At 42.5% G+C, this 13557-nt stretch overlaps 2 pseudogenes; one reads left to right on the forward strand and one right to left on the reverse strand.

The window, feature by feature from the left end:
• Positions 1-1147: 1147 nt before the first annotated feature.
• Positions 1148-1626, forward strand: LOC125343061 (annotated as a pseudogene).
• Positions 1627-9259: 7633 nt separating this feature from the next.
• Positions 9260-11352, reverse strand: LOC125343062 (annotated as a pseudogene).
• Positions 11353-13557: the final 2205 nt, after the last annotated feature.

Below are 13557 nucleotides of genomic sequence, written 5' to 3' on the forward strand. Positions count from 1 at the left end.
CCTAAAAAATGTATTGTTATTATAAAGGTGATGTACAGAGGGGTTACAGTTTCATAAGTCAGATAAAGAGTACATTTTTGGGGATAATATTACCCCTTCCCTCAGTCCTTCTCAATTTTTCCCTCCCATCCCACCCACAACTTGTATATTTCATTTTCAACATAGTGTCCAGTGAGCACCATTGCTGCATTTCCTTACTCTTTCCTGGCCTTATTCTTATCACTTTGGCAAATTAAGTATAGGAATAAGCTTTCAGGGGGGCCACGATCTTGTGACATGTGTGCCTAGTGTTTGGAATGCTTGTTGTGGTTGCAAAATTCCACAGTTTTAAGACATTGGTATCAGAACTGTATTCATTTCTGCATTGCTTTCAATGTCTCTTTCAGTACTTAAGGAAAGTAGTTGCTAAATACTTTATTATATACTTTATCTCTCTAATCTTTTTAGTCCTTTAATCATTTTCAATAGAACAAAATGTGCTAGTAAAACAAAGAGTTGTTTGAGGTCATAAAAACAATGTAGGGCCGTGAATGAAAGTGGCAGAGTGCCTGTCTAGCAATCACAAGGTCCTAAGTTTCAAATCCCAATACAGCTTGAAATCAAAGCCAAAATAACCACAAGGAATGTAAATAGGCAAGCCACAGATAAGGGCAAAAATATTTACTGTAGGTATACCTGAGTATAAACTATATACAAAACATCTAGTTTTTAGGACTGGGAATGTGGCTTAGTGGTAGAGTTCTTGCCTCACATACATGAAGCCCTGGGTTCAATTCCTCAGTACCACATACACAGAAAAAGCCAGAAGTGATGCTGTGGCTCAAGTGGCAGAGTGCTAGCCTTGAGCAAAAAGAAGCTCAGGGGCAGTGCCCAGGCCCTGAGTTCAAACCCCAGGACTGGCAAACAAAAAGCAAAGCATCTGGTTTTTATATTCATATTATCAATCTTCTAAAATAATTAATAATAAAACAGAAGCCAATAGAGCAAAAAGTAGCACCACAAGAAGTATAGAAAGTGTCCTATAAAAGTAAAAATCTGTCAGAATCAACTGTTCAGAACTCTGGAATCTGATTGTAAGAACTTACAAGATGGTGGTATCAACAAGATGACTGAGTAGGAAGTTCCAGGCCCTCATTTACCCCTCAAAATGCATTTCAACGAAAAGGTATTATAACTCATGTATAATTATAGGAAATAATTATAAACTGGCTAAAATTATTTCCTAGGAGCCCAGGCAAGAGATGTTTGATTAAAAATACTGTACAGTAGACTAGCTCAGGCCTTACAAAAAGACATAAATGGAGTCTAGTGCGCAGCTCCTTCCTGCCCCGCTGTCTGCTCGCCGACAGCACCGCCATTCCTAAGTGCTCCATGTGTGACAAGGAGGTGTACTTCGCTCAGCGAGTTACCTCGCTGGGCAAAGACTGGCATCGGCCGTGCCTTAAGTGTGAGAAATGTGGAAAGACACTGACCTGGGTGGAGGGCATGCCAAACGCGAAGGCAAGCCCTACTGCAACCATTCCTGCTACTCTGCCATGTTTGGGCCCAAAGGCTTTGGCCGAGGTGGGGCTGAGCGCCACACTTTCAAGTAGACCCAGGTTGTAGAGATCCTATCCTCAGCCATCCACCCAGGCTCCTGGTAGCCCTTCATACTCTCAATAAAACCAGAGTGCTTTCACAGAAAAAAAAAAAAAAAAAAAAAAAAAAAAAAGACGTAAATGAGATTTGATTAATTAAGAAAAAAGAAAATGCATCCTAAAAAAAGCAATTGTGGAGACGGTAAATTTTTTTCCAAGTATACTATATGCATGCATGGAAATACCACAGTAAAACTGCCTCATATCACAGATGTATTTTAACTCCACTGTATTATAACTCATTTATAATTATAAGAAATAATTATCAACTGACTAAAGCTAAGGCATAATTTCTGCAGTTTGGAATTGCTATTTGTCTCATAAAACAAAATGGAGGGACTGGGAATGTGGCTTAGTGGTAGAGTGCTTGCCTAGCATGCATGAAGCCCTGGTTCCATTCCTTAGCACCACATGAACAGAAAAAGCCGGAAATGGTGCTGTGGCTCAAGTAGTACAGAGCTAGCCTTGAGCAAAAGGAAGCCAGGGTCAGTGGAGGGGACTGTCTTTCAGTAAGGAAGCTGTCTGTAGCTCCAGAAAATATTTTCATACATAGCTGACTTTGACATTTCTCAGGATCAGAAAAACAGTGACAGAGTCTAGGGTTTTAGCTGAGGTCACAAAACATATCAAAGGCTTGGTGCTAGTGGAATTAGAACTTGCTATCTTGCTATTGTAGGAAAGATTGTTCAATTTTTTTTTCTTGGCCCCTGCACGTCTGTCTAGTTCTGTGTACTGCAGTTGGAGGAAGTAGTAGCGTTATAGCTTACCTTTTGAGAACCAGAGAAATCAGGGAAGACCAAATTTGTTGTGTTCTGACTTGTTTCCATACTTCTTCAAGGGCGAGTCTAAATGAAGCCTAAATTAGAGCTCAAATGGCCAAAATCACTTTGGATTTCAAGCTAAGGGGAGCCACTGGAAGTAATGGACATGGTTTAAGGAAACCACAAGCAGACTTGAAGTTGGCTGGAGGCAAGACATGAATGATTTTAGGAATACTGTACAGTAGAATAGCTAAGGCCCTGAGAAGATGTTAAGTGGGATCTGTAAGAAAATTGAGACATTTAAAAGCAATGGAAAGGGTGAATTTGTTCCAAGTATATGATGTGCAATATATGGAACTACCATAGTAAAACTGCCCCATATTGCAAATGTATTTTATTTTATTTTTTATTTTTTTTTAGATCGTTGGAAAATATAATTCATTGGGAATCTTTTCAGCAGAATCAGAGGCATGGTCGCCCAGGATCTCTGGCAGCTATCTGGGTCAATAGGCTGCACTAATTATTGGTCTGCTATTGACTCAGCTAGGTCCAGTCCTTCATGGTAAAGAGGCATAATGTACAGGCCTACTGGATTGATAGAAATGCAAATGATTCCTGTTGCTAATCATGCAAGTGAGTGATTGTTACTGCAAAATACAAATTACAAATTTATTTTAACTAAAAAAAGTAAATAAAAGCAATTGTGAGTCTGGCTGCTTGAAGTGGGAGAACCACCTGTCCAGCAAGCTTGAAACCCTGAATTCACCCCAGTACTAAAGAGAAAGAGAGAGAGAGAGAGAGGCAGAGAGGAAGAAAAACAAAATGAACAACAACTGCACATTCACTTGTTGATTTCAAAACTTACAGCAAAAGTACAGTAATAAAAAAAGTGGGGCTGAGATGTAGCTTAGTGGCAGAGTGCTTGCCTAGCAAGTACAACATCCTGGGTTTGATCCTCAGTACCAGAAAAATAAATGTGTAGTACTTGCATGAATACAGGCATCCCAATGGAATAGAATAGAGAGCCAAGAATAAATCCTTTATATATATATATATATGCTCAAGTGATTTTGAAAGGGATGAGGAATATTCAAGTTATTTTTTTCTTTTTTCTTTTTGGTGTGTGCCTATACTACAGCTTGAATTCAGAGCCTGGGTGGTGTTCCTTAACTTTTTCACCCAAGGCTGCTGCTCTACTGCTTGAGCCACTCCTCCACTTTCTGCTTTTTGGTACTTAATTAGAAGTAAGAAATAAGTGTCTTATAGACGTCTCTATCTGAGTTGGTTTGGAACTGTGATCCTCGAATCTTAGCCTTCTCAGTAGTTAGGATTACAGGAGTGACCAGGCTTCAAATAATTTTGAAGAGTGATGAAAGAATTTTCCAACAAATAGTTCTGGGGAAAGGGGACATTTGTGTGCAAAGAACACTTAAACATTACATAATAGATAAACATTAAATTAAACTGTATCAAAGGAGCTACCACCAGTGCAGGAACTTTTGAGGAGCTGGAGGGGTACTGTGGCATGCAAGGCTCATCTTACCTACTACCTGAGGCAGCCATCTCCACTAGTGAGGAGGGCTAGGGGCAGAAGGCTGGGCTTTGGCCCCCCTCCAACATGGGGAGCTCAGCTGGTTTGGGGTGAGACTCAGGAGCACAGCCCCTGCCTAATCAGCAAGGCCCTGAGTTTAATCCTTGATACTGTGTGTGTGTGTGTGTGTGTGTGTGTGTGTGTGTGTGTGTGTGTGTGTATGTATATATATGTTTGTGTTTTTTTTTTGGCCAGTCCTGGGCCTTGGACTCAGGTCCTGAGCACTGTCCCTGGCTTCTTTTTGCTCAAGGCTAGCACTCTACCACTTGAGCCACAGGGCCACTTCTGGCCATTTTCTATATATGTGGTGCTGGGGAATCGAACCCAGGGCTTCATGTATGAGGCAAGCACTCTTGCCAGTCCTAATCCTTGATACTGAAAAAAAGAAAAAGAATTTCTCTAGCTCCCACCTGTAATCCTAGCTACTCAGGAGGCTGTCACTCAAGTGGCAGAATGTTGATCTTGAGCAAAAAAAGCTCAGGGAAAATACCCAGGCTCTGAGTGCAAGCCCCAGGACCAGCGCTTAAAAAATAAGGAAGAAAAAGGCCAGCGCACTGTCCTTGAGCTCTTCAGTTCAAGGCTAGTGCTCTACCACTTGAGTCACATAGCCACTTCCGGTTTTCTGGTAGTTAATTAGAGATAAGAATCTCACAGACTGTCCTGCCTGGGCAGGATCCTCAAATCTCAGCCTTCTGAGTAGCTAGGATTATAGGCATGAGCCACCAGCACCCAGCTTTATCATCTAATTTAATAGTTTCAATACATTTGATAAGCACTTTAAAAAATGTGGAAATTAAATGCTATGAAAGTGTAGTTTTAATGAAACATTGTTTTGTGTGTGTTTGTCTTTTTCTTTTTTGGGGGAGTCAGTCATGGGGCTTGAACTGAGGGCTTGGGTACTGTCCTTAAATTCTAAAGCTCAAGGCTAGCACTTTACCATTTTGAGACACAGCACCACTTCTGGTTTTCTGGTGGTTAATAGGAGATAAGAGTCTCATAGATTTTTCTGCCCTGGCTGGCTTTGAACAGCAATCCTCAGATCTCTCAGCCTCCTGAGTAGCTAGGATTACAGGCGTGATCCACCAGCACCTGGCTCAAAATAGGTGTTTTTCATAACTGGAGAAGTTCACCTGAGAATTCATTGTCACAGTGTTATTTGTTTCTGGTGTGTGTTTTTTTCCAACTCGTTGATGTGCTGACTGTCTAGATACAATTTGTTTTAACCACGGCATCAAACATATTTAATCCTTATTTTAAATTAGTCAAGCTATGGTAAATTGTTACAAAACTTACAGAGGGAGAAGCAATATTATATAGGCATTTGTTTTGCATATTACAACTGAACAAGTTATCTGCTGTAGCTTTGATATTGAGGTAAGGGAAAATTTCATAACTTGCTGAATCAGGCAAAGCAGCTTCCTAGTTTATAGGACAAAGGGCAATGGTTGTGTCAATATGAGATACATAAGCTGAAACTTCAAATTTCCCAATGAAGGGGCTGGGCATATGGCTTAGTGGCAAGAGTGCTTGCCTTGTATACATGAAGCCCTGGGTTCGATTCCTCAGCACCACATATATAGAAAATGGCCAGAAGTGGCGCTGTGGCTCAAGTGGCAGAGTGCTAGCCTTGAGCCTAAAAGAAGCCAGGGACAGTGCTCAGGCCCTGAGTTCAAGACCCAGGACTGGCTTACATTGGAAAGGCATACAATGTATACACAGAATCCTATCTGTCTTCAGCAGCCTAAAAATATTGCCTAGGGAGCACATTTTCTTAGGAAAAATTTTCTTTAGAAGTTCATGTTAAAATAGGCATAAATGGGGGCTAGGACTATGGCCTAGTGGCAAGAGTGCTCGTCTCCTATACATGAAGCCCTGGGTTTGATTCCTCAGCACCACATATATAGAAAATGGCCAGAAGTGGTGCTGTGGCTCAAGTGGCAGAGTGCTAGCCTTGAGCAAAAAGAAGCCAGGGACAGTGCTCTAGCCCTGAGTTCAAGCCCCAGGTCTGGCAAAAAAAAATAGGCATAAATGTTATACACTGCAGTATATAGAAGACATTCCCACCTTAAGGCCAGCAGATAAACTCTTCTTTTGTTCCTCTATGGCACAACTTGAAAATCACGTAGGTATGAGGTAGTATAGTTACTTGTAATACATGTTGGGTATTAAAAAGTAAAGCTAAATGTTAAGCAGTATTCCAGTTGCCTAAGTATTAGATATCAATAAAACAAACCCTTAGTGCTAATCTGTTCATAGGTAGAGAGACACTTAAACCAAATGTTTTAAAAATTGTACAATATTTAGACTGTGGAGACAGCTAGGTTTCATCAAAAAATAGTCATTTTTCAAACTGAATATTTATACTTGGAATTAAGAGCAAAATATTTGTTATTTGTACATACACAAACAGATGACAGACCAAGGTAGGAAATTAAGAATTCCATTGGTTTGGAGAAGATGTTACATTTTGTAAACTATAGAAGCTTTTAAAAATATTTTATATTGTGAAGTTGAAATTTACATGAGTGAATATCAAAGAACAGCTACCTGGAACATTTGTACATGACAACTCTTCTGCATCTCATAGAATGATCAGTCTCCCTGAAAAATTGGATGTACTGGTGAAAGATTGTAGAAAATAGTTGCAATGAATTTCCACCTAAATCAGTAATGAAGATAACATATACATACTGAAAATAACAAGTACAGCCCTCCCTTTTGCCCTCCTTGCACCCCAAAGCAAAAGGAAAACATATGACACGCTACTCTGAAAGACAGTCTAGTCCCCATAGATTCTCAAGGCGAAGATCTCCTTTCTCTCCACTGGCTTACACACTGTGAAGGGCAGTATCTCCAGAAGCAAACTCTGCACTCAAAATACAGACTCTTCCCAGAATTCAACTTGATAAAATGAAGTACTTGGTATTCCAAATACTATCGACCATTCCTTTGGTACCATTTAAATGAATACTGGCTGAATAGCTCTAGTCTAGCTCTAGGACCAGAAGTGCCTCAGATTTCAGACCTTTATTTCAATCAGGTCATTTTATTTTATTGTAAAGGTGATGTACAGAGGGGTTACAGTTAAGTCAGGTAATGAATACATTTGTTGTAAAGCAATGTTATTCCCTCCTTCGTTTTCTCCCACTTTCCCTCCCCCCATGACTCCCCTACTTTAATGAGGTTTTTGAAGATTTCCATATACACAATGGGCTAGAACTGAGACCTAAGTCCCTCAACATTAAGTTCATTTATGTTTCATATGCCACTCACACATATACCTAAAGTAATTTAAATAATGTTTTTAGGGTGTCTGTGTTTTCACTGCAACCTGTCACCTGCTCAGGAGACCTGGGGCCACTTGTGGCAATTTGTTAGTGCTCAAAACGTTTCAGATTTTGGGGCTGGTGATATGGCCTAGTGGCAAGAGAGCTTGCCTCGTATACATGAGGCCCTGGGTTCGATTCCCCAGCACCACATATACAGAAAATGGCTAGAAGTGGCGCTCTGGCTCAAGTGGCAGAGTGCTAGCCTTGAGCAAAAGGAAGCCAGGGACAGTGCTCAGACCCTGAGTCCAAGGCCCAAGACTGGCCGAAAAAAAAAAAAAGTTTCAGATTTTGAAGCATTTCAGATTTTTTCAACTAGGTATACTGAAGCTGTATTTATAATTTTTTTAAGTTGCCAAGGTCCATAGCTTTTACTTGCCTCTCGAGTATGTCATTTTTAGCCGCTAAGAGTTGCTGCCCCATGTAATGGGGTAAGTACTCAGATTATAAATAAATCTTGAAAGAGAATCAAATAAACACAAAGGCCGAGTTTTAAATGCCCAAGTCAAAATGCATGTACCTTTCTATCACTCTGGATTTGGGCAAGAAAACAAGAATTAAACTTGGTTCTCCAGTGCAAGCTCTAATGGAAGAAGACTTCAACTTTTAACCTTTTTCAAAACTCTTCAGAGTTGTCATAAATTCATTTTTTATCCACAATAGCGATTTTTTTCCAGTTCTGGGGTTTGAACTCAGGGCCTGGGCGCTGTCCTTGAGCTTCTTTTGCTCAAGGCTAGCACTCTACCTCTTGAGCCACAGCGCTACTTCTGGACTTTTTTGTTTATGTGGTACTGAGGAATTGAACCCCAGGCTTCATGCATACCAGGCAAGCACCCTACCACTAAGCCCTGCTTTTTTTTCTTACTAGATGTGTATCACAGAAGTTTAAAAATAGGATTAAAAAATGAGTGGCACACCTGGTAAGTATAAACTATGTTTTTTTTCCCCTCAATCTCTTCAATTGCTTTGCTGGCATCTATGACCAGCATCTGGAGAAGGAGGCCATGCATTCTAGGGAGTGCTGCTACCAGGGTGTGTACTCAGCCTACATGTCCTAAGTCCAGGAAACTGAAGTTCATAATGGGCCTAGATGTGATAGAGACGGAAGAGGCAAAATGCTTTAGCTACTATTTAGCTAGAAATTCTAGAGTCATTACTGAGAAGCAGCAGAAACCTCCGCCAGAGCCCATCCCAGCCCATTCACAAAATGCAAGCCAGTGTGGCCAGGATTCACCAGGAAGTCCCTTCGAGCAAAGCTCTAGGATTAGGGAAAAATAACTCTTATAGAACTCAGGGCCTAAGTACTGTCCCTGAGCATTTTTTGCTCAAGGCTAGCATTCTACCACTTTGAGCCATAGTTCCACTTCAAGTTTTGGAGTGGTTAATTGGAGAGCCAAGTCTCTTGGCAACATTTCTTTGGGTCAGGCTGGCTGAGTACTTAAAATTACAGGTGTGAGCCACAGGGTTCCAGGCAACACCCTCTTTCTGAATAGACCAGACTGTTATTGCCTGGGGAGGAACTTGCTCTTAAGCTCTATATGGAAAGTAGGTAGATTATTCAACTCCTCAGTGCAGATTATGTGCGATGGTTCAAGCTTTTCAAATTGTGTGGCAGGCTGTAGTTTTCACTCTTGTCATTACTTTGAATACTGGAAAGTGATTACTAACCATTATTCATGGAAGCATTAGTTCTGGCTATGGATTTATGGAATCTATGGAAGCATGTTCACAGGTGGGTGTTCCCCCCGCCCCCTCCCCCTACCTAGGAGGTAAATTATCTTGGTGTTTTCTTGTTAAACCCAAGAAGCAAATTGGGGTTGGCTTAAGAGAATTTCCCTGAGCACAAGGCTGAGTATTGTTAAGCAAGAGAGGGCCATGAGGCTTTCAAGACAATACCACATGTTCAGTAGCAGATTGCATGGCAGTGGGGAGAAAGCACACAATCTATTCACTAGTAGTGCATTTAGTCTGGCCAACCTGCCGACCCTGTTCACCCAGCTGCTGCTCCCTGAGGGCTCCCAGCTGCCCTCCACCTCCCCGCCCGCTGGAAGGCGGTGCCATTGCAGACACATTGGCTAAATTAAAAATGGACGCTAGTGTAAGTTCACCTTCAGTGGCTCTTTGTCCTTCCCCCCCCCCCCCCCCCGAAAGTAAGAAGGAAAAGGAAGCATTCTGAAGCCGAGTACCTGGATTTGTTCTTGACTCAGAGCAGCTCAGCTTTATAAATTTGCTGGCAAAGTCCACTTAGGTTCTGCTTTGTTTCACCCAGAGTAGAAAAAATGTCTGCTCTGTCCTTGAACAAGCTGGCTTGCTCGTGTTGCAGCTTCTTGCTCTCAGATTGGAGATTCTGGACGCAGTCAAGCTTCCTCTGGCGACAGTGCTGGGCGGCCATCCAGTTTTCACTCCCTGTGCAGATATCATGGATACAGTCCAGTTGTTCCAGGGTCAGCTTGTGCATCTTCAACAAGGACTGAACGTCATTTCGCAAGAGGAAGAAGATTCTCTGTGTGGTCAATGCCAATTTTACCTCACATTCTTGGTTTCTGCTGGGGCTCTGACACCTACTCAATTGTTTCCAATTTCCAAACGGCTCCAACATCCCTTGGTACTCAGAGTACTTTTTTGTTTCTTTGTTTCAGTCCATGGTTGGGTTTGAACTCCAGGTCTGGGCACTGTTCCTGAGTGCTTTTGCTCAAGGATAGTGCTCTACCACTTTGAGTCAACTTGAGGTCTTCTGGGGGTTAATTGGCAATAATAGTCTCATGGATTTTTTATTTTTATTTTTTTTGCCAGTCCTGGGCCTTGGACTCAGGGCTTAAGCACTGTCCCTGGCTTCTTTTTGCTCAAGGCTAGCACTCTGCCACTTGAATCACAGCGCCACTTCTGGCCATTTTCTGTATATGTGGTGCTGGGGAATCGAACCCAGGGCTTCAAGTATACGAGGCAAGCGCTCTTGCCACTAGGCCATATCCCCAGCCCTCTCATGGATTTTTTTTTCTGTCTAGGCTGCCTTTGAACAATGATCCTCAGATCTCAGCCTCCTGAGTAGGACTACAGGTGTGAGCCACCAGTACTTGGCTTTCAGAGCATTATGAAGGAGCAGTTGACAGAACTTAAGGTTGTAAAAGTCCTTGGAACTGGTTCTGGGCTTTCACTAATCCTGATACTGTAAGGGCTGACCTGAAAACTGGAGTAACTAAATATAAGTTTTAGTGTTAAAATTATAACAGCTTCTAAACTCTGGTGATGACTCCATGATAGAGGGCTGCACCCCCACCTGTGAGACTAGTTTCTTGTAGTTTGACATTTAAAAATGTAGGGAGCCCTTGTTCACCTCTGTACCTGGGTAGCAACCATGGTAACGGACAGTAAAAATGACCATAGTCATAGACTATAGAAATAACCATAATAATAGTAGAAATGCCATGGTAACTGTAAGGTTGGTTTACTTATGATTGAGTTCTGGATTGTTTTAGCCCTCTCAAGCTTGCTTAGTGGTAATGGGAAAACATGGTCGCAATTATTAAAATAAAGTTGGTACTAGGTCAGCCTGACTGCATATTCTGCTTCTGTAAATGGCTTGCTTAACCCATTTGTGCCTTGCTCTACCCCCCTGCACTAACCCCCTGCATCAGTGCTACGTGACCACCTGTTGTCAATTCCTGATATCGAGGCCAGTTCCCGATATCAAAGCCAAAATAGATAACTGAAAGGGTAGATAGCCAATAGAAATAGGACAAGATTTGCTTGCTAAATGCCGTCCAATCAAGTATCTGCCAAGTTGGAAATACCCTGCCCCTGTTGTAATCACAATAAAAACCCTGCCTATCTGAGGGTCGGGGCTCTCAATCCAGATCCGCTGTGTTGGTGACGGTTGAGAGTCCAGGCTCGAGCCTGCAATAAAGACTCTCATGCGTTTGCATCGGTATCGGCTCCTTGGTGGTCTTTGGGGACCGGAAATCTGGCATAACAATACCTAACCAGGAACACTCAGATCACTTCTGGGAGTAGATCTGTTCTGGGCCATCTTTGACCATGGTGGGTAACAGCTGCATTGGGCAAGGAGAGTCCATGGGGGCAAATGCAGCTCCAGAAGCCTCTTGCCAGGTACTCTGCCACCCCTTGCTCCATTCTACTCCAATTGCTAGATATAATGCTACTATCTTCCTTACAGCCCAGTCAGGTTTCAAATATAAATCTTGACTTTCCCACAAATGCTTTCTCTTCTTGGACATCTACATCTGCCAAAGGCTTCTCTGTTTTCACTGTTGTGCTTTACATTCCAGTGAAATTCTAGTTGCAGGATTGGTCATATGTGTGTAAAAGAGACAGAGAATAGACAACAGGAGGATGGATCTACAGAACTGTGGGGGAGGGGAGTCCCCTGTGTTTGTTCACTTGGGCACTGAGAAACAGGGTTGTTTTGTTTTGTGTCTTCATGCACCATTGCTAACTTATTTTCTTTATGTTTTATTTTATTTTTCCAGTCCTGGGTCTTAAACTCAGGCTCTGTCCCTAAGCCTCTTTGTGTGCAATGCTGGTGCTCTACCACTTGAGCCACAGTGTCCCTCTGGCTTTTTAAAAATTGTCTTTCATACTGTATTTTTTCTTTTTTTATTGTCAAGATGATGTGCAGAGGGGTTACAGTTACATGCTTAAGGTAGTGAATACATATATATTTCTTGTCATACCTGTTATCCCCTTCCTTCCCTCCCCCCTCCACCGCACCCCCTTGCTTTCTTCATTATTTTTTCTTTCTTTTTTTTTTGCCAGTCCTGGGCCCTGGACTCAGGGCCTGAGCACTGTCCCTGGCTTCTTTTTGCTCAAGGCTAGCACTCTGCCACTTGAGTCACAGCGCCACTTCTGGCCATTTTCTGTATATGTGGTGCTGGGGAATTGAACCCAGGGCCTCATGTATATGAGGCAAGCACTCTTGCCACTAGGCCATATCCCCAGCTCCCTCTTCATTATTTTTTCAAAACTAAGAAAAGAAATCTTATCCTTAATGTACATCCTCTGGCTTTTTGAGTAGTTTGTTGGAGGTAAGAGTCTCACAGATTTTTCTGCCCAGGGTGGCTTAGAACTATGATCCTCAGACTTCAGCCTCCCGAGTAGCTAGGAGTACAGGCATGAGTCACCAGCACCTGGATTCTTCACATTTTAAAATTCTCAGCAGGTCTTTGCAATCCAGGGCCACCCCTGGATATTCATTCCCAGTCATCTCCTTTGTCTCAGCAGCACCAGCATGAGTGTCTTTGACACTGGATTCCACAGCACAGCAGTTATAACTGCTTTCTGGAGTTTTCTGTGTTTAAGGGCATAAAGATGGCAAGCTAGGGCAGCATTTTTTCTACACACTTGGATTCATATGTCTGACATGGTTCTCTAGGGAAGGCAATGATTTTATACTTCCTCAATACAGTGAGGAGTCAGGACATTTTTATTTTCCAGAAATTCTTCAACTTAATTCATTTCTAGATCTTTGTGGTCTGAAAGTGAAAACTGAAGGTGTCTTTTCTTTTATTTTTGCCAGTCCTGGTGTTTGAATTCAGGGCCTGGACTTTGTCCCTGATCCTCTCTGTGCTCAAGACTAGAGCTCTGCCACTTGAGCCACAGCCCCACTTCTGACTTTTTCTTTTTTCTGTGTATGTGGTACTGAGGAATCAAACCCAGGGCTTCATGCATGCTAGGCAAACACTCTACCACTAAGCCACAATCCCAGCCCAAAGGTGTGTTTTCTCATAGTGTTATGAGGAGCCATTTTTTCCTCTTGGGTGTTCTTGCTGCTCTGCAATGGAGTCCATAAACTTGTGAAACTGAAAGCAAGGTTCCTCGATGTTGTGTGCCTTTAAGAATTGCACACACCTGCAGACTTCACGCACACTGTCGTTACTTAAAATCAGTTTAGCCGTGTAGGGTTGAAATCCTTTTACTATCACCTCTTCGTGCAGTGGGATGCTCAGCTTGGAAATGGCTTAGCCACTGATCCTGGTGTGGAAGAAACTGCTGCTTTGCGACCAGTACCGGGAGGTGGGTCCGGAAGAGCCCAACCCTCCATCACCACGGTGACGTCACACATACCATCCTACTTCCGCCACCACTCATTGAGGCTGAGCAGTACTTTCCTGCTGTGCACAAAGGATTCGTAAAGGGACTCCATGTTCTGGCTCACAGACATCCTGCAGGACAAATGGCGTCGGGAAGTGCAGTAGAGAGCTTGCTTCTGTCATCTGCCCAGCCTA

This window comes from Perognathus longimembris, chromosome 28 (genome assembly GCF_023159225.1).
Source record: "Perognathus longimembris pacificus isolate PPM17 chromosome 28, ASM2315922v1, whole genome shotgun sequence".
NCBI classification, from domain to species: Eukaryota; Metazoa; Chordata; class Mammalia; order Rodentia; family Heteromyidae; genus Perognathus; species Perognathus longimembris.